Source organism: Lycorma delicatula, chromosome 4, assembly GCF_047948215.1.
Source record: "Lycorma delicatula isolate Av1 chromosome 4, ASM4794821v1, whole genome shotgun sequence".
Lineage (NCBI taxonomy): Eukaryota > Metazoa > Arthropoda > Insecta > Hemiptera > Fulgoridae > Lycorma > Lycorma delicatula.
Window position 1 is genome coordinate 54572317 of NC_134458.1, and position 19011 is coordinate 54591327.

Sequence of the window (19011 nt, forward strand, 5' to 3'; positions counted from 1 at the left end):
TTTATCTATAAAAGGCACTTTCAAATGAACAATAAATCTTTTTTTTTCTAATATCGATCAAATAATACACAGAATATCCCACGAAGAAAGGGATAAACTTTCAGAGCATGTTTTACTGGTGAAAATAATGAAAAAATTTAATATAAACGTAGGTCTGGAAACTCTTTGTTTTCGAGTTATCGCTAGCGAAATATTTCGCCTGGATTTCAGCTCTTCTAATAAAAAGAAGCTCTACTGTAATTTTTGCAACCCAAATTAAGGAGTAAAGTTGGTGGTTTCTTGTGTGATTTAAGCTGGGAGATAAGATAAAACAAATCTCAGAACTGTAACACCAGTAATTTTAATATATATGACGTAAAACATAAAATTCGGTCTCGAAAAACAACTTTTTATAGATTTGTAATATAATAGCTGTGAAATGCCTAATAAATGCGAATGATTAAGTAACAAAACTTTTAGAGAATTTAATTCTGAGAAAACTTATGTAAATATAGTCAATAAAAAGTAAACAAAAACTTTTAAAAGTCGATTTTTTATTGAAGCAAAACAGACGAAAAATAAACAGAAAATCGTATTATTCTTCTGTAACATTACTTTTAAAGAATTATTTTTAAACATTCTTCGGTTTATCAGCATTTACGAACGGAAGGGTCATTTCCAACGCGTTCGTTTTCTGCAGAACGCCAAGTAAATCATCGTGTTAATGATGAACATCGTATGATTCAGCTAATACAAGACGAATTTCACGTCGGACTGGTTTATCAAAAAACAAAGTGTGACGTATCCTACGTATTCTTTCTACCTGCAGAAGAGTCAAAATTTTAACACATTACTCCCAGCATTTAAACTTGTGTCATTGGCTTCTAGGCAACGCTGAAAAAGTAAATTAATTTTATTTATTGATGAAGCCACATTTACGAGAAACGGGTTTTCAGTTCTAAAAATAATCATTTATGGAGGGAAGACAATCCACATGGTACTGTGGAAACTAGTTTACAACATAGATTTCACGTTTATATTTGGTGTGGCATTATATATGACAAAATTGTGGGATTATTTGTTTTCAATGAAAATCTTACGGGAGATGAATAAGTTAATTTCTTGAAAAATAATTTTCCGGCTCTCTTGGAGGATATACCTTTACAAACTAGATTACAAATGATTTTCCAGTCCGATGGAGCAACGCCACATTTTTCTTTAGCGACTAGAAATCACTTGAATGCTAATTTCTTAATTAGGATTGTATGTGGTGGTAAAGTCGATCGGCCACCACGATCACGTGGCTTAGCATCACTAGATTACTTCATTTGGCTCCACGTGAAAACGATAGTTTATCAAAAAAAAAATGTTAATACTAAAGAAGAGTAACTCATTAAAATAAAAAATGCCATTGAATTTATACAAAACGATTCTGAGATGATACGAAGAGCCACAGGAAATATTTTCCGTCGGGCATTGATGTGAACATTGTGAAGAAGGGTATTTCGAACAATTACTGTAACTGAGGTTTGTTATTGTGTTACCATTTATCATTTCATATATTCTATTTTTTGTTTTGCTATATTAGTGTGATGTTTATTAGGTGCAGAAAAAATAATACGATTTTCTGTTTAAATTTCGTTTGTTTTGCTTCAATAAAAAACTGATTTTTAAAAGGATTTATTTACTTTTTATTGGCTGTATTTACATTTATTTTCTCAAAATTTCATTCTCTGCAAGTTTTGTTACTACATTTTCCGCATTTATTATTTACTTAACAAAGCTATTTTGCTACAATCTTAAAAAAACTTGTTTTTCTACACTGAATTTTAGGTCGGATAATTTAAAAAATAATGTGAAGTCCTATTTTATCTTATTTGCCAGCTCAAATTATGAGCGAGCTCGTACATAAGAAATCACCGACTTTACTCCTTAATTTTGTCCCAAAAATTATCGTAGGGCTTATTTTTATTAGGAGAGTTGTAATACAGGCTAAATATTTCGCTAGCCGTAAATAAAAATTAAAGTGTTTCTAGACCTGTGTTTATATGAACGTTTTTCATTATTTTCAACAGTAGAACATGTCCTGATAGTTTCTCCTATTCTTCGTGGGACATTCTTTATATAACCTGAATTTTCAACACATATCAGCAGTCAATTCCAGTTTATAGCGAATGCAAAAGTTATTATATAGATAACATTTTAATACGTTTACAGTAATGTAGAACGTTCATTACATTTTCTCCCGTAGTTTTTGTTCTAATCTTTAAACAGACTTTAAACCTTATTTTGTGCCTAAAAATTGAAATAAATTTTAAAATATATTTACATACCATGAAATTTTTCAATAAACTGCTGAAGAAATAATTATTTCTTACAAAATCCTAATTAAATTTAGAATAAAATGTCATAAAATTTTAAAACGTTTATTATCTTAAAAAATTCAAAAAATTTTACATACAATATTTGTTAAATAAAAAGTATTCCTTTATAGAGAATACTTTACCAAAAATCTCATTTCATCAATTCTACTTCATATCTCCTTCAATTTATCTTTTGAAACATTCCTGTATGTCTTGTTTCCGAACTAGATTAATCTATCATTTTGTTTTTCATAATGTATAATCAGCTCTTAAATAGTAACCTTTAAACTGCACTTTCAGCTCGGAAAATAACTAAAAACGGAACCATATCTGGAAAATAATAACAGGCTTAAATAATTCACTAGCTTAGTAACACTGGTGAATCGTTTGTTTAAATCGTAAGTTCTAGATTAGGTGTGAAGACTGACTGACAGCGTTGACATGATGGAATTCCAAATTCCTAAAAATTTGGTTTTTAAAGGCAGACAGCGTCAAAAATACTACCGTTAACTTCTTAATAGCAGTATTTGTTTACTGCAACATATTATACTAGAATATATACGTAATGTAAAATTCCATAGCAGTAAAGAAAACTTTAGCATCGTATGAATTACTCTTTTCTTGCTTTCTTTACCCTAAAGTTACCGGTATTAATACACGCAAATAATTTAAAGAGCGAAGAGAATCGTGTATAATTCTTTTTTCACCGAGTTCTGCTTCACTAACAACTCACGCATGCTTCACTTTCTCACCCGTCACAATCCTCCATTATTGTCATTCAAATATCGTCAGCCGTTCCAAAGCCATCAAACGCTAAACTTACGTAACACAGGATAACGTCTGGAATTTGGATTGGAAAGGATTAAACAGAAAGATAATGAACGGATGGATGGGGGCTACTTTATGAAGTCGTCAAAATCTTATTCGAGATGACCAATTGGTGGGAATAAAAAAGCGAAGCCGTCCAACCGGGCTCAGCGTTTGTTCTTTTCTGTCGCTTGCTATAGGAGTATAACATTAATTATAAGCAAGTGGTTTAGCATGTTCTTACATGTGGTGGGAGGGTTCTAAAACATTCAAACGTTAAATCTCTGTTAGAAATTTCAGTCGCTATTTGTAAGTAACAGTTAATACAAAATAAAATGATTTGTAAATATTTTTTAATTTTAAATAAAAATATAGGTGAATTGTAGCTAAATCCTCAAAACGACTACAAGATAATTTGAAAATAGTTTTCTTTAATAGATGTTTTTACCTACAAAAAAAAGAGATAGTGTATTAAAATTTTAATAGAAATTTATATTACCTTTATAAAAATGAAAAATCTTTTATAAATGTTCTGCGTTTAAATTTTTGTATTAAAGAAAATTATAAAAGATCTAAACGCATTTTTATTTAAAAAAACACTTATATTTAAGTATTCGCCAATTTAATGATTTAAAATAACCTAACACATATACCATGGATTATGAATTTTATTATTAAGAAAAAGTATAGTCTTTACATAAAAAAAACAACCGCTACCGTTATATTTGCGCCGTTCTATTCCTACTTTTTTTTCTATTTCATTCAGACCACTCCGGATCACGTATTTTTTTGACTCCTTTTTCTTTTTCCAAAATGTTTTCATTCTTTTGCCTTCATTGCTATTTTTCGTTCATCTATACGGGTTTATACCCTTCTTTTTCTTTCTATCTGGAAACTTACATAGATTTTCAAACCACTTTTCTAAATTTATCTCTGAATTTACATCCATTTTTAGAAATGTTTAGTATTTTTATATCTGTTTCTATTTCTTTAAACCAGTCGGCGGGCTTTGTGACTCTATGTATTGTCACTCTTTGTAGCTTTATGTAGAAATTACATATTTGTTTTGTCATTCTTTGATTATTCATTCTGTACAACTGTCCATAACACTGTAATTTTATTTTCCGGATTAAGTCCCCTATATTTTCTGAATATTTATAAATTTATTTTTCACTTTTCAGTTAGCCAATTCCATCTTCACATTTTGTTCCGTAAATTTTTCTTAAAATTCTTTTTTCTACTTCTGCTATTTCTTGTTCTGAAAAACTGCAGACATTCTGCTCTATACAGTGCTTCTGATAGGACTGCAGTTTTATAACGCCTCACTTTGTATATGACAGAAATTTTTTATTGTTCTTCGTGAGATGATAGGAAGTTTCCATTTTTCGTACTCTATTCTTCATCCTATTTTTTCAATTATTTTTGGTGTTATGATTTATCCCAATATTTAAATTTTTAAGCTCTACTTATTTCTTTGTCGCGGGAAATTTTAAGCGTTTGAGTTTTGTTCTAATGTCATTAGAAAACCATTTATTTTTTTCATAAGAAATTTGAAGACCAATTTTGCTTGCGAATTCGCTTAGTTTTCTAATTTCGATTTTATCTTCGTCTACATCTCTTGAAAAAATTGTAATATCGTCTGCGAAGGTCAGAATCTTTGTATTTATGAATTTAGTTTTAGTGCTCTTTTTTATTTTTTGGTGTACGTTTAACTTTTTAAGTTCTTTCCCATTCCCTTATAACATTTTCAAAGGCGCGATTAAAGAGGATTGAAGTCAGTACATCTCCTTGTCTTACTCCAGTTTTAATTTCGAATGGTTCTGAAAGTTTCCCTAAGAATTTGATCTTGTGTTCGTCTTTTATAATGTTTATTGTCTTGGGATCTATTTTAAATTTTTCAAGGATTTTAAGTAGAGATTCCCTGCTGATGTAGTCGTTGGCTTTCCTAAATACTATTCCCACTTGATTAAATATGAAAATAAAATATATAAACTTTTCTTAACGTATTATTTACTTCCAGAATTTTTAGAAAAAAATAATTTATAAAAATAAATTCTTATATACTCGTATTTAATTAATTCAAATCTGAAAGTATCGTATTAACAGTTAGATAACGTATAAGAGACAATAAAAATTGGGCTCTTGATAAGGGACAATAACTGTTGATCGGAGAGAACTTTTAAAATATAACGGAATCCCATAATGGAGGAGGAGATGAATGAGATTTATTTAATGCGTTTTAACACCCGAGCATAGTCTCCAGGTGCTTGTTGAATCATATTTATATTTTAAGCTCGGGTATAAGCGAGCATTAAGGTAAAAATAAAAGCGGTAGAATTGTTTAACACTTTCTTTCATCATAGATATAACTACAATAGAAATCGTTTAACGGTATTACGCGTAAAAATTACGGGAAATTATTAGAAAAAATAAGTTTGAGTTTTTTTAACTTGTATTTTAAAAAATACAGACAGTTTTAAAAAACTCACTACTTTCAGTATATAAAACGTTTTACATTACCTGGAGCAATAACTGTTTTTACAAACATTCATGACATTTTGAAACGATAATTAAACAATCCGTGAAAAAACACAAAAATAAACAAAATTATCAAAGATAGGTAAATATAAACAGACCCCGTAATGAAGTTAAAGAAGGTTTATGATTGCTTGGAACTATTTTTATTTAGTAGTTTTTTTTAAATTTTAATTGATAATTTTCAAGAAATTTCTTTTCTGTGATCTCAAGTTAAATAGGAATATTATTAATAAAGAGTAGTCGCGTCTAAAACTACATTATTTACGCAACTTAATTTACATTTAATCCTTTAATTTCACTGATTTGTTTGTCTCTTTGTATATGAAAATAATAAAACAACTCTCACTAACGATTGCATATGATTATAGATAGAAGATTACAAAAAAATTTATTTTCCTATGCAACAAAAAATAAAACAGTGGAACAGGCTGACCGATTAAGATAAAATCACTAACAATAATTAATGCCCTTGACTTTAATGCCTCAGATCAATGTTGTTTTATTTTATGATCGTAACAGAAAATGATAAAAAAGGTCATCCATTTAGGGTAACCTTTCATTATATAAAAAAAAGCCCTGCCAGCATAACTTAACTCGCAGAAGCAACATTTTTAAACGATAACAATAATATCAGTAATAGTAGTGATAACGATTAAAGTATTAATAATAATATTAATAATAATAATAGTAATACTAATAAAATAACGACAGTAGTTACAAATAAAAAATAATCTGTTTAGTAAAAATCGTTCATTTACAGACGAACGTTTTAATTTTCTACAAGAGCGGTGGGAGTTCAAATTAGTTGTACGGAATCACTGCAAGATAACTCAAAACTCGGATTAATTTTTAAATAGATAATTTTATAGATTACACTATTAAAAAATAATATAGATCACCGGAAATATAAATGAAATTTCAGTGACTCATAAACTCAGCTTTTTAATCGTTTGGTTATTCTTTTACGTGCACGATAATATAGTGCCAAATAAACTTCGGATCACATAAAACGAAGCCTTTTTGAAAATGATTAATAATAAACAATTAATATATATATATATATAATAATTAGTTAGTGATTCAAACTTTTATATTGTAGAAAACGGGTGTAAGTAAATGCATCCAACACCATAATTTTTACTTTCCAGGCACCATAGCTCTGGAATTATGCTGCAAGTAGGAAAGTATAAAAATTAATAAAAAAATGAGGTATGGGTTTTTTTTAAATTTCTCAACGTTTTCTGATCCTAGGACCCCAAAAAACAAAAAAAAAAAATGATTGGGGGTAATGTTCGTACGTATCTTCGTCGTTGGCATGTTTGAAGCTTAATAACTTTTGACTGGATAAACCGATTTTAATGAAATTTTGTATACTCGTGTATATGAGGCAATTTGTTATTAAAATTTTGGGGTCAATATCTTCAGCGGATGGGAGGGGTTTTGGGGGTCAATTTTCTCAAAATTTTCCAAACAACTCCAATTTATATAAGGCTCGGTACATGCATGCACGGTTATCATATCATTTTTGTCGGTCTCCGTGGCGCGAGTGGTAGCGTCTCGGCCTTTCATCCGGAGATCCCGAGTTCGAATGCCGGTCAGACATGTCATTTTCGCACGCTACAAATCATTCATATCTCTTCCTCTGAAGCAATACCTAAGACGGTGATCTCGGAGGTTAAAAAAAAAATCATACCATTTTTAAAAAAAGTTGCCCGACATTCCCTCCTTCCCCAAAAACTCGAAAAAAGATATCTTTTTATTTATTGCATATTTTTTAACCGATTTTTAAAATTTTTTACTAGGCATAGTAGTAGTCCAAGTGATCCAAAAAAAAAATATATATATATATTTTGAGGCAATATTGGGATTGAGGAGCCGATCAAAGTTTAAAAATATCGTTTTTTTAGTAACTTTTTTAAACGTTTTTAAGTTTAATAATTTGTAATAATAATACTACAATAAGATTTCATAGTATTTGTTACCCACCACCAAAAAAGAAATCTTTAACAAATTTTTGTGGTTGTACATTTTTTAGTGAAATTTTTTTAGTCTCTTCCATTTAACGTAGTAAACGTAAAAAAATTCAAAAATATTATTGGAAGATAATTTTGGTAGTGGTGGAGAAGGAAAACGTTTTTAAAAATACCATTTTTTTTTTTTAATTTTTAAAACTTTTTTTTGGTTTATTTAAACATAATGATAATTTTACTATAAACTCATAAATTAAGCTTTTAAAAATTTTTTAAAACTTGCTATATACAATTTAATCATACTTTATCAAATTATTATCATACTTTGCATGAGTTTAATTAGTAGGTTAATTTTGATTTCAAAAGATAACATCATATATTGAAATTTATAAAATACCAAACAAATTTTCAATCAAACATTTACTACACGAAGTAACGAAATTGTGAAATTTTTGCATAGTGAAGTTTTGCATAGCGACCCCAAAACCCCCGCATAAACGTTTTGCGGATTTTTCAATTTTTTACAACAGCACACTTAATTTACCCCACGTACAAGGGAATGTTTGCAAAAGTAATGGTGGAATATTGTATTGTCACCCGACCTTAGTAATTGTGCAAGTTTCACAATACGCAATGTCAGCAAGTATGTTAAATTAAGGAACATTTGAGGACAAACATGAAAAAAAGAACATTGTGAGTTAAAGGAAAGCAAATAAAAATAAATCTCAAGTAACTTTTTCCATGTACAATTATTTTTTCACTACATAAGAGTAAATAACCAATGCCAGGAAAGTATTACATTTTTATTGTCAGATTTTTTATTTTCACCTATCTTAAAAATATTACTAAAAGTGATAAATTTAGAATTTAGTTATTAATATTATTAAAAATTTACAAAAGGTAAATCGCAGTAGTAATTTAATTAAAAGTTTACACTCACCGATCGACTTAAAATTATGGAATTTTAAATAACTTAATACTTAGTCTCACCTTGCTGAAACATAATTTTTTTATAGCCATTAAACCAAAAATAAAAAATTTTAAATGCTGAAAATTATCCCTCTTTTTTTTAAAAATCTTATCCAAGTATAATGCCATCAATGTCCCACATAGATAATGTTTATTAAGAATTTATATTGAGCCGTTCCGATTAAACAAAATACAAGCCAATTTACGTACGTATATACATCTTCCGGGGAAATTTCTGTACATTTTTTAATTTTCTTGAACTAAGGGGCTCTTAAAACGACGAAATATGCAGAAACCACGAATCCCAACATTTTTGACGATCGCTATTCTTACCTTTTTATACTGCTGATGCAGCGATAGAGTTGTGGCCGGAAAGTAAAAGTTGCAGTTCATTTAACTTTACATAATTTAGACTCTACAATTTAAAAAATAAAAAAAGTTGTTAACTTACCAGGAACCCGATCGGCTGAAAGATTTTGAATCAGTTTGATTGTAAAGTCAAGAAGAAGAACTACTTCATGTGCTTTTGTTGTTCTTTTTAGTTGTTCCGAGCTGTCCTTAAGTTATTCAGCCGCATCCATAATGCGGACAATTAATTCCTTACGAGAATGTATTTTTTTTGTTTTATGTACAAATATTTTACCCTTCCCCAGACGCAAAAATCTAAAGGTCTAGATCAGTCGGTATTGGTGGCCAGGAATGTGGACCTCCACGACCGATTCGATACCGTATTAGCGTATTCCTCTGTTGTAAATATGTACGGAATTACTCTAACGGCAGACCGAGGACCACGTTTAAACTGAAATTCACAGTAAACCTTCGCGAACGACAACAAAGTTCACAGTACCCGATGTACTTAATGTACCTTACAAAATGATTTAAACACAAATACAGTATTGGGTATCGTTGATCAGCTGTTATTTTATTGCCAACTTTGAAGTAATCATTTTTCAAATTATGTATGACATTTCTACCATTAATAAAATAAATATTACCTCAGTAATTTTTATTTTACAATTTTTGTGTAATTTCCACTTTTTTTTTAATCTACTAACAGTAATTTTTTTTACAAGTTTTTCATATCACCAACAAAGAATTTGGTTTTTGTTTATATTTAATAAGTACTTTTCTGACAAAATAATGTACTGTTTCTAAATAAAATTCGAATTTTTCTAACTTTTTTTTTGTTTTATTCAACTTACGTTACACCACTTTGTTCAACATTAAATTTTGAAAGTTTTGTTTAAAAGTTTTACATGTTTATTATCAATTTAACAAAGTTATTGTACATCAAAATTAAAAAAACAGGGAATTTTACCCAAATTTATTGGTTGTCACTCCAAAATCTAGAAGATATGGTTCTGAGACCTATTTTATTGGATTTTTCAGCCCAAAAACCATAAGAAATCATTAATTTTTCCCTTAATCAATGTCCTAAAAGTTTTAGTACGACCTCGTTTCACCGGGGTAGATGAAATCCGTGCGAAATCTTTCACTAGCTGAAACTTGTTAACAAAGCATTTTAGGACATATGTTTATACGAACTTTTTCCATTATATTTACAGTTATGAAAGTCCCGGGAGAACTTCGTGATACATTCTGTATTTATATATATATATATATATATATATATATTTTAATTTTTTTAAATTTATTTGGAGAGTCAATTACTCAACAAACTATTTTGAGATTTTCATTAGTTATCTTTAAATCAGAATTTTTATAGATATGTTTGTGCTGATATTCATTTTTAACTTAAGAACTGCTTGTGAGATTTAAATAATTTTTTTACTAACGTTTTCAATGAACTTCGAGAACTGTTACAGGCGTAATGTTATTCAGATAACTCTATTGAACGAAGAGTAAAACTTAGAGAGCCTACCATATTTAACAGTATTTTTTTTTCATGTTGTAATATTTCGAACATTTAGTTAAATCAGTTTTTTTTATAATAAGGGATATTTGAACTAAACGATAAAAATTATTTGGGTGATACATTTATTAAAATGGGATAAACTGTTTTAGTGATTTGATAAAATTATATTATAGATTTCCGTAGGTTGCCGAGTAAGGTACTTTTTTGTAGCGAACGTTTTTTTGTACTACACGTGTAATTAAAGTTACGTCTATAAATGGTACATTTTTTCTTCATGATTTTTTAAAGGAGATCGTGTAAGCCTCGCTAGGTTCATTTGAAAAATATAACCTCTCTATAAAACGTAAAATATTTTCTTATTTTTTTTGTGTATACGGATTATAAGTTATAATTGATATATAGCAATCGATAATCACTTATGTTATTGTAGGTTTTTCTACGTGTGTATATTTTATGTTTTATTAGTTTATTTTGAAGTCTTTCACCGTGAATTTTGACAGGCCGATAAAAGTTTGATTCATTAAAACAACACCGCATAGGATTAAAAATATAAATTCAATTTAATTTATCTGAATGTAAATCGCTTTGTACATCTCATTCTCAGCACCTTCTACTTTTACCGTTTAAAAATTCAACAAAAAACATTAGACGATAAAGAAAAAAAAATCGTTATGGAAATGAAATACAATATACCGATTTAAAGTAATACAACTTTTAATTGCAATACTATTATAGATTATAATTTATTAATGAAAAATTTATGTATTTCTTGTTAAAAGAGCTAAAAATAAATTCTTTTATCGTTTTTCTTTTACTGAAGGTCATTTTTTCAGTGTTTATGTTTTACTTTTGCAGCTGTTATACAACAAGACAAGTATTGTAATCATTCGAAAATTGCACCACATAATTTTATTTCTTGACGTGTAAATATTAAAAACTTAAACGCAAAATTCTGTGTCCGTAGATGTTTAAATTCATTTTAAAGTAGTATGTATACATCAAAACGTACTATTTATCACACGCACGCGCTCGCGCGTGTACACTTACACACACACAAGGAACAGTTCAAATGGAAATAGTGTAATTTTGTGTAATTACTTCTGTGTAAGAAGGATTGTTTTTTATTAAATTAAAAATCGAAGAAGAGGTTGAGATGATATTAAATGGAATTTGAAATAAAATAAATTGTATAAGATTAGTTGATGATGTGGTATTTGTAAAAGATAAAGAACTTATTTATAATTGATGATTATAAATTAGAAGTCTTTATGATGAAGATAACGCTATAAAAATTAACAATAATAATGAGGATAGAAAACAATAAGCATATAATGTTTACATAAAAGAAGGAAAAAGAAAGGAGCAAATAAAACAGTTTAATTGCTTAAAAAGCATGTTAACAGAACATTAAAAATCTTGTATGAAAAGGAAATAGAACAAGAATAGCGATGACTAAGAAAAAAGGATTTAACAACCGTAGATACTGTGCAATAAGATTGAGTGGAAGAAGCGTCTTTTTAAGGTTACGTTTGAAGTCAGTCTACTTCTGTCGGGATGTGAAACACGGGCACTACAAAAAATGGGGGAGAAAGGCTGGAGGCATTTGAAATATGCGTATATGGGATGAGACAGGAAAAAATTAAATGTACAGAGTAAAAATGAAGAAGAAATGATGAGAGTGAACTAGAACAGTAGGGATATAATATGAGTGATGAAGGATTGATTAAAATAGCGCTTGAAGGAAGGTGCAAAGTAGAGTAAAAATAATAGACGATCTAAAAGAAAATGGAAGTTATTATGAACTCAAAAATTTAATTGGAAGTAAAAGAGTGTAGAAGACAATAGTGAAAGGGATATACCTCTGGGAGATAACCATATCGTATGATTTTTACAAAAATAAAAGTAACATTTTTAAAAGTTATTTATTGTTAAAACTCATCGTAAAAGTTTTCTATGAGTAACAAATAGTTTTGAAAATAAAGTAAATTTTACAACGGTTCATAACTCCTCATTATTTACATTAAATAAAATATTCAACAAAGCTTTTGATGAATTATTTATTATAACCGTAAGATCTGAAAATTATTCACCGGTAGGATTTCAAAGATTTCTAAATGTAATCGCTATTTTGTTGTAACGAAAGAAAAAGCCTGAAATGATAATTAAGTACACCGATTAAGCGAAGTAAAATATTTGTTTCGTGATTGTTTTAAAGTATCGTTGAATCGTAAAAGTAATAAAAAACATTAAATTTTGTAAAAATTACTAGAAAACTGTATTTATAATTAAAAAAGTACCCGATTCTTTGTTCATTTTTCAAGTAGATTGGCTTTGAATCCATGTAGCTAATGAAATAATTACAAACGTAAAAACCGCCCTTCAGAGGAAATATTTTTGTTCTAGTTTTCTCTATCTAGTTGTTGAAAAATTATACCAGTTAAAGTAATCAAATTCCTTTCTCAAGACGCTAAGTGAAATAGTTCAAACGCTGTATCCCTAACTTCTTTTTAGATAAGGTATTAAAATAATCCGAAAGAAATTTTTTGATTGTATAAAAGAGCCTTCCGTAAATGGTTAAAAGTAACAAAGTTAACAATAATTTCTAGGTATGCAAGTTCGTTAATTAAAAAAGTATTGTCAGGTTCGAATATCACCTACGCGAAGCTGGATTATTAAAAATGTGTGTAACTGGAATATTCGTTAATTAAAACTGAAATTGAAGGCACCCGGATATGATGCTGCAAAAAGTACCCTATTTCTGAAGTAAATTTTAACGCATGACTAGTATCAGTGCACAAATACCATTCCTTTCCGTCACTTAGTAAGCACAGCATATGCACGAAACTCTCAGAATTAAATAAAAATAGAAGTATTTATTTTTGTTCATTTTAGAACTTTTTATCGTAAGTTTAATACTACTTAATGTAAATTTATTGTTTCTTAAATTAACGCCGATTCATTTCTTCCTCGTAATTCATCATTTTAAGCGTGCATGTACCGTATCATATAATAGGCAGCAGAAGCTAGAGCGGGAAAAACAGTTTTTGATGGAATATCTATCCTTTCGCCTTCTTATTCCACACATCAAAAAACATTTTTGAAATTATACACGCTAATTAAAGTACATTGGTTTACTTATTGTTGCTATGTGAACGATCAAAACAACTAAGTTGGTTGTCTTTTTAAAGAATTTCAAAAAACGAAAAAATATGAGTTTTTTAAAATAAAAGATTTTAAACAAATTTAAAAAGTTAAATTGGCAAATTCAGAAAATAACATTTAAAAAGTATCAAATTTTTATCTTGGCTCTAATGACGTTCGTGGATGTAAACGTAGATTTCATCTTTCGTTCGTTGAACGTAGTGTAATACAATAAGTTCACCCTATTATAGACCAAACATCCTTACTCCATCTGGATTAATGCAGAAAAGCATTTGAAATAATCAAATAAAAATTTTAATTTTAATTCCCTAAAAAGATTATATAGAGCAACCGATGAATTATTTTTTTAATATTCCATTAAAAATTTTTATCCGTTAAAAAAATAAATAAAACTTAGGAATTAATAAATTTATTAACAGCAATATACAGAACTAAAACACGGAGTGAAAATTTAAAAAATTAACTTACTCGTAAATTTCATTATTTGGTTGTTTTCGCATGTCAAATAAAAAAAAGAAAGAAAATTCATTTTTTCCACAAATCTGCTCTGTAACCTTTTGTTTTATTTCATTACTTCGCTTTGCTATTGTCACACTGCTGACTTCTCAGTTATAAACTGTTATGATTTCTTTTGTCATTCAAGATACTGGAAATCCTCTATTAGTTATTGATGGACCCCTAGCTACTTTTACACTATTTATATTAAATCATTAAAACGCCTTGTAATTATAATTTGTATTAAAAGTTACATTTTCAGTAATTCTTGAGATATGTTAACCTAAAACCGTTGTAATATGGGAAAGAGTAGTAATATGGGAAATAGTAATATAATTACTATATTACTATTATCCTATATTACAGTATATTATAGTATACAGTAAATTATAGTATATTATATATACTATATTACTATTACTATAGTAATAAAATATGGGAAAGATGTTATTTTCTGATCTTTTGAAATCTGTAAATAATTTTTACCATAAATTAATAATTAACTGGTAAATTAGGAGCATCGTGAAATATTTTAATTAATTGTAGAATATTATGGACATTGCATAATAATAGGTGTTATACTGCATACCAAATAACCTGAAAAATATTAAACATCAAATACTGTACGAACAGAAAATTAGGCATAGGCTACATTCAGTCGAACAGAACATAAAAAAATTGTTGTTTTTTTATATCTTTCACCCTAGTTGATGATGTCTTCCATTACTTACTATTTTAATCTTTAAATTTTAACGTAATTGATACGTTCTACATTTTTAATTATTTTTAAGAATTTTGATATGTGTAGCTCCCTGGCAGTTTTTACGTTTTAATCACTTTCTATTACTAATTTAATTTATCTTGTGTTCCTTAATGTAAGGAATACAGACCGCGTTTTCTTCTGGTATAAATGGATTAAAAATCTCTTATCAACCCGGTTCATCTTTAGTCTTCATTTCTGCATTATCTGTCGATCCAATCTTTAACATATATTTGCTACGTCGTGCTTCAAAATCCTATACTCACTTGCTCATTGTGCTACAAATGAACATAATTCTTTACTGTCATAAAAGACACATCACCATAAAAATATTTTACAAATGTCTTTTTTCTATTTCTTTAATCGGTTTTAGATGTTGACTCCTTTCTAAAAGAATTAACACAATTTTCGAGCTAAGATTTTTTTACCTTTCTTACAACGTAAATCTTTTCCGATTTGACAACCACGTAACAAAACTCTTCGTTTACCGATTAAATATCTACTGTAAGTAAAAACATCTTTATTAACGAATGCTTACTCATTTATACAGAGTGTATCACGAAGTTCTGCCGGCACTTTGATAACGTATTCTATTCTTGAAATTAATGGAAAAAGTTCATATAGACATATAGCTTAAAATACTTACTTATTTTGCTAGTTGCGGCTAGTGAAAACTTTCGCTCGGATTTCAGCTACTTCGGTGAAGTGAGGTTGTACTGATAGTTTTAAGACGTTGATTAAGGAGCAGAATGAGCGATTTCTTATGGTTTTTGAAATGAAAAACTGAATAAATTAGGTCTTAGTACCGTATCTGCAGTAGGTTTTGAGAAATCTTGGGTAAAATCCAATAAATTGGGATAATATACCCTGTTTTTTTTTTATTTTTGACGTACAATAACTATCTTAAATGGATAATAAACACGTATCATTTTAAACAAAACTCGTAGAAAATTTAATTCTGAACAGAATGGTGAAGATAAGTTGAATAAAACAAAAAAAAAAAAAAAAAATCAGAAAAATTCGAATTTTATTTAGGAACAGTACATTACTACATTTGTCAGAAAAGTAATTATTTAATGTAAACAAAAACCAAATTCTTTTTGGTGATGTGAAAAATTTTAAAAACCAATTTCAGTTCCAAACAAATATTTTTTTCGTAATTTTTAAGTGTGGATTTTAAAATGTATATATATATATATATATATATATATATATATATATATATCAATTATTATCTTAGAATTGATAAAGAAAAATTATAGCCTCGATCAACCTTAGGTATTCAAAGTTAATCGGGATTTTATTTTCACCATGGAATAAAATAACGAAATGGATCCGGTGTGAATGCATTTTAAAAAAACGAAAATAAATAATTTTCGTATTTTAAAAAATACGAAAATTTTAATAAACGCAGTGGCAATCATTCAAAACCAAAAGCTTTACTCTGTACATAGTTACAGAATCTCTTGTACTTATGAATTAACTATTAGGCAGCTGCGTTTAAAACAAAAGTTTTTACTGAATATTTAAAAAATGTCCATTCACTATAAATGTAGAATATACATAGCTATATTTGAAAAAGTAAAAATATTACGTACTTTTTAAATAATCTTCAAGCTTCATTTCAGGGATCTAAAAGGTGAAGGCTTTTTCTTCTTCGACATAGGTTACAAGAATTTGTTTTATCCGTCGACTTAAGTCAAGGTTATCATCGTTCCGCTTCCATTTTAGCAGTCACAACTATCATCAGTATGAGATCTAAAAATATGCAAGGACATATAATCCTATTTTTTTACAAGTTCTTTGCATAAAAGTTTTATCTTTAAAAAAATTGATTGGTAGTTTTTGGTGATGAAGCCTAAGTTCTCTTACAATTATAAAAAGAATATACTGAACCGATTAAAAAGTAAATCTATACATTTAATTTTAGACGGTAAGATTTTTTAGGCCGCAGCTATATCTTCCGGTAAAAGTCGACGATTTTTACTGGAAAGTTCTGAGTTTTTTTTTACAGATTGCCTCATGTTTAAGAGAGATACGGTGGCTTTGAAGCAATCGTTTAACTAAATGAAAGAAGTGTATATAATTTTCCATATATATAACTGACGAAAATTTGATGTGGTATAATATATATATATTTTATAATTTAACATTTTTTAAATTAGAATAATTTAAAAAATAAATTTCCGTAGCCGAAAACTAATAAAAAAGGCAACGACTTTACGTTATGTACACAATGTAATATAATTGTGTAAATTTCTATAACATACAGCATAGATTTATCCTTATTGTTTACGGTTAATATGATCCAAAAAAAATTATACCAGATATAGCAATTATAGAGCAGATATCATTTCCGCTCAAAAAACAAAAATTTCTGTAATATAAATAAAACTGTTTTTAACAAAATGATATTGACATCAAAAAAGGTAAGAGATACATTTTTATTATCAAGATCTGGTATTAATTTAGAATTTTGTTTAAAAAAAAATACTTGTCAAATATATGTAATAGACAATAATAGATAACAATGTTTAAGCGTTCCATATAAAAAGAAATTAAAAAAATTGTTACAAAACTCTTACCGGCCCGATTTCATTTATAAAACAACGAATAATCATAAGAATTGATTTATTTCTGTAAATTTGATATGATTACATATAAATGAAATCGGGCCAGTAAAAGTTTTAAGAATTTATTCTATTTTTTGCTTATTATATGGAACGCTTAAACATTGTTTATTATCTATTATTGTCTATTACATATGTTTAACATGTATTTTTTTAAACAAAATTCTAAATTAATACCAGATCTTGATAATAGAAATGTATGTCTTACCTTTATTGATATCAAAATCATTTTGTTAAAAACAGTTTTATTTATATTACAGATTTTTTTTTTGAGCAGAAGAAATAATATTTGCGAGACGTACAGTTTACAATTTCATTGTAATTTTTTCTGGATATCGCTGCGTTTTGCTAGAATCTTTTATTTTTTTATGAACTACTGATTGTTATCTTATGTATTTCTTATTAAAATTCATGCCTTTCTAGAACAAATATACGATTTTTGAATAACTCGGCCAATTTTTTAAGTTGATGTCACTTCATACCATATTTTTCCTTTTTTCATAAAACTGGTATTTCACGAATCGAAGATCCGTTATGTAATATTGCACTTATTACTTTGTAAGTGTAACCCTCGATTTTTATCGTATCTGTGGACACACTTTTTATATTATTGGTATGATAATGAACAAGCTCTTAAATTGTTGAAATTAAACTCTTTATATATAAATATATATATATATATATATATATATATATATTTTACTCTTATAAAATATAAAATTTTTCTTAACAAAAACAATTGTTATTTTATGAAAATACAACATACATTTTAACGAACTGAGAGTTATAAAAATAAGAAACAACAACGTGAATGTGTGATAAACAAATATAAAAGCAAAACATGAAATATCATACTTTGGTCTTAAAAGAACGTAAAGAAGAATTTAGACTATCAGTCTTGTGATATTTGTAATCGATATTGATTCAATTTAAAAACTGGATTAAATTTTCATAAAATTACTACTTGCGATACTGAAAACGTATTTAAAAAAACTTGAATATTCAGAAACACAAATTTTACTTAAGTAATTTCAATTAAAACTTACTATTCCCTTAACTTACTATTCCCTTGTTAAAGAACAATTTAGATTCGGAGTAGCAGTACAAGGTGAAAAGGTAAAGATGCTACGATTTGCTGATGATATAGTAATTCTAGCCGAGAGTAAAAAGGATTTAGAAGAAACAATGAACGGCATAGATGAAGTCCTACGCAAGAACTATCGCATGAAAATAAACAAGAACAAAACAAAAGTAATGAAATGTAGTATTAATAACAAAGATGGACCACTGAATGTGAAAATAGGAGGAGAAAAGATTATGGAGGTAGAAGAATTTTGTTATTTGGGAAGTAAAATTACTAAAGATGGACGAAGCAGGAGCGATATAAAATGCCGAATAGCACAAGCTAAACGAGCCTTCAGTAAGAAATATAATTTGTTTACATCAAAAATTAATTTAAATC

At 28.0% G+C, this 19011-nt stretch overlaps 1 protein-coding gene across 3 annotated transcripts in view; it reads right to left on the reverse strand.

The window, feature by feature from the left end:
• Positions 1-19011, reverse strand: part of NfI (Nuclear factor I) — a 989818-nt gene that overhangs the window by 940077 nt on the left and 30730 nt on the right. For 2 of the 3 annotated variants that reach the window (XM_075362976.1, XM_075362975.1), the window contains exon 3: positions 16518-16677. The exons of the other annotated variant lie outside the window; for it this stretch is intronic. The gene's annotated coding sequence lies outside the window, so the exon portion shown is untranslated. The remainder of the gene's footprint in view (positions 1-16517; positions 16678-19011) is intronic. 3 annotated transcript variants of the gene reach the window in all.